Genomic DNA, 3449 nt, shown 5'->3' with positions numbered 1-3449 from the left:
CATTTTCCCGAGAGGATTGAAAGTAGCCACCGTTGATGGTGAACCCCTATACACAGCTTGCCATGGAAAGGAGTAAGAAGGATTGAGTTGAAGCAGTGGGAGAGCAGGCGTCCTTGAGCCATACAGTATCTCCATTCGCTTATCTGAAATTCCCACCAATGAATCTGCATGAGTATTCTATCCCTTTTATTATTTATTTTCTTATTTCTATTTTCGAAAACCCATCAACCAATTTAATCTGCCTAACTGAGATTTACAAGGTGACCATAGCTTGCTTCATACCAACAATCTCTGTGGGATCGACCCTTACTCACGTAAGGTTTATTACTTGGACGACCCAGTACACTTGCTGGTTAGTTGAACGGAGTTGTGTCCACTCGTGCGAATTTCAAATTCCATAAAAGTACAACTTAAAGAATAGTGATCACAATTTCGTCCACCAGCGTTCAACGCCCACATGTAACATGTTTCTGGCGTTGAACGCCAGTTTCATGCTTTGTTACTGGCGTTCAGTGCCAGCTTTTTCCTCTAGGCAAATTCCTGGCGTTCTGCGCCAGAATGTTGCTTGTTTCTGGCGTTCAGCGCCAGATTCATGCTCTGTTCTGGCGTTGAACGCCAGCCAGATGCATCTTACTAGCGTTGAACGCCAGCCTGTGCTTCCTCTAGGGTGCAAATTTTTTTCTGCTGTTTTTGCTTATGTTTTTTTATTTTTATGATTTTTTTTCGTGACTCCACATGATCATATACCTAATAAAACACAAAATACAATAAAATAAAATAAAATAAAAATTAGATAAATAAAATTGGGTTGCCTCCCAACAAATGCTTCTTTAATGTCAATAGCTTGACAGTGGCTCTCATGGAGCCACAAAGGTGATCAGGTCAATGTTGTATAGTCCCAACACCAAACTTAGAGTTTGGATATGGGATCTTAACACCAAACTTAGAGTTTAGTTGTGGCCTCCCAACACCAAACTTAGAGTTTGACTGTGGGGGCTCTTCTTGACTCTGAATTGAGAAAAGCTCTTCATGCTTACTCTCTTTTGTCACATAGGGATGGCCATGTGCCTTAAACACAAGGTAGTCCCCATTCAATTGAAGGACTAATTCACCTTTGTTGACATCTATCACAGCTCCTGCTGTGGCTAGGAAAGGTCTTCCATGGATGATGCATTCATCCTCTTCCTTCCTAGTGTCTAAGATTATGAAATCAGCAGGGATGTAAATGCCTTCAACCTTTACTAACACGTCCTCCACTATTCCATAAGCTTGTCTCAATGACTTGTCTGCCAATTGTAATGAGAACAAGGCAGGTTGTACCTCAATGATCCCTAGCTTCTCCATTACAGAGAGTGGCATAAGATTTATCCCTGACCCCAGATCACATAGAGCCTTTTCAAAGGTCATGGTGCCTATGGTACAAGGTATTAAGAACTTGTCAGGACCTTGTTTCTTTTGAGGTAGAGTTTGCTGAATCCAGGTATCTAGTTCATTAATGAGCAAGGGAGGTTCACTTTCCCAAGTCTCATTACCAAACAACTTGGCATTCATCTTCATGATAGCTCCTAAATATTGAGCAACTTGCTCTCCAGTCACATCTTCATCCTCTTCAGAGGAAGAATAGTCTTCAGAGCTTATGAATGGCAGAAGGAGATTTAATGGAATCTCTATGGTCTCTATATGAGCTTTAGATTCCTGTGGATCCTTAATAGGAAACTCCTTCTTGCTTGAGGGACGTCCCAGGAGGTCCTCCTCACTAGGATTTTCGTCCTCGTCCTCCCTTGTGCATTCGGCCATATTGATTTTATCAATGACCTTGCACTCTCCTTTTGGATTTTCTTCTGTATTGCTTGGGAGAATACTGGGAGGAGTTTCAAAGATTTTCTTACTCAGCTGGCCCACTTGTGCCTCCAGATTTCTAATGGAGGAACTTGTTTCACTCATGAAACTGAAAGTGGCTTTTGACAGATCAAAGACTAGATTGGCTAAATTAGAAGTGCTTTGTTCAGAATTCTCTGTCTGTTGCTGAGAAGATGATTGAAAAGGCTTGTTATTGCTCAGCCTATTGCGTCCACCATTGTTAAAGCCTTGTTGAGGCTTTTGTTGATCCTTCCATGGGAAATTTGGATGATTTCTCCATGATGAGTTATAGGTGTTTCCATAAGGTTCACCCATGTAATTAACCTCTGCCATTGCAGGGTTCTCAGGATCATAAGCTTTTTCAGAAGCTGCCTCTTTAGTACTGTTGGATGCATTCTGCCATCCATTCAGACTTTGAGAGATCATGTTGACTTGCTGAGTTAACACTTTATTCTGAGCCAATATGGCATTCAGAGCATCAATTTCAAGAACTCCTTTCTTATGAGGTATCCCATTATTCACAGAATTCCTCTCAGTAGTGTACATGAATTGGTTGTTTGCAACCATGTCAATGAGTTCTTGAGCCTCTTCAGGCATTTTCTTTAGGTGAATAGATCCACCTGCAGAATGGTCCAATGGCATTTTCAAAAATTCAGATAGACCATAATAGAATATATCTAATATGGTCCATTCTGAAAACATGTCAGATGGACATCTTTTGGTCAGCTGCTTGAATCTTTCCCAAGCTTCATAGAAGGATTCACCATCTTTTTGTTTGAAGGTTTGAACATCCACTCTCAGCTTGCTCAGCTTTTGAGGAGGAAAGAATTTATCCAAGAAGGCAGTGACCAGCTTATCCCAGGAGTCCAGGATATCCTTGGGTTGTGAATCCAACCATATTCTAGCTCTGTCTCTTACAGGAAAAGGGAAAAGCATGAGTCTGTAGACTTCAGGATCAACTCCATTTGTCTTTACAGTCTCACAGATCTGCAAGAACTCAGTTAAAAACTGATAAGGATCTTCAGATGGAAGTCCATAAAACTTGCAGTTTTGTTGCATTAAAGCAACTAGCTGAGGTTTCAGCTCAAAGTTATTGGCTGCAATGGCAGGAATGGAGATGCTTCTTCCATCAAATTTGTGAAGTCACCCAGCATTCTCCTTGCATTATTATTGTTTTCGGCTGCCATCTCCTTCTCTTGTTCGAAAATTTCTGAAAGGTTGTTTCTGGATTGTTGTAATTTAGTTTCTCTTAGTTTCCTTTTCAGAGTCCTTTCAGGTTCAGGATCAATTTCAACAAGAGTGCCTTTTTCCCTGTTCCTGCTCATATGAAAGAGAAGAAAACAGAAAAGAAAGAGGAATCCTCTATGTCACAGTATAGAGATTCCTTTATGTTAGTAGAAAAAGAAAGAGTGAAGAATGAAGAAAAGTGGGTTCGGATATTTAGGTGAAGAGAGGTGAAGAGAAGTGTTAGTAATTAAATAATTAAATAGAATAAGAAAAGAGATGGAGAATTTCGAAAATAATTTTGAAAAAGTGGTTAGTGATTTTCGAAAATCAGAGATAAGATATAATTAAAATTAAAATTTAAA

General features: G+C 40.0%; 1 non-coding gene across 1 annotated transcript; it reads left to right on the top strand.

The window, feature by feature from the left end:
• Positions 1 to 2560: 2560 nt before the first annotated feature.
• Positions 2561 to 2664, top strand: LOC127743297 (small nucleolar RNA R71). The gene has a single exon (XR_008004691.1). It is a non-coding gene; the product is annotated as a small nucleolar RNA R71 (small nucleolar RNA).
• Positions 2665 to 3449: the final 785 nt, after the last annotated feature.

The sequence above is a fragment of the Arachis duranensis genome, chromosome 10 (genome assembly GCF_000817695.3).
Source record: "Arachis duranensis cultivar V14167 chromosome 10, aradu.V14167.gnm2.J7QH, whole genome shotgun sequence".
In the NCBI taxonomy this organism is placed as follows: domain Eukaryota; kingdom Viridiplantae; phylum Streptophyta; class Magnoliopsida; order Fabales; family Fabaceae; genus Arachis; species Arachis duranensis.
The sequence above is the reverse complement of the archived record's forward strand: the minus strand, read 5'-3'. Positions and strand labels throughout refer to the sequence as shown.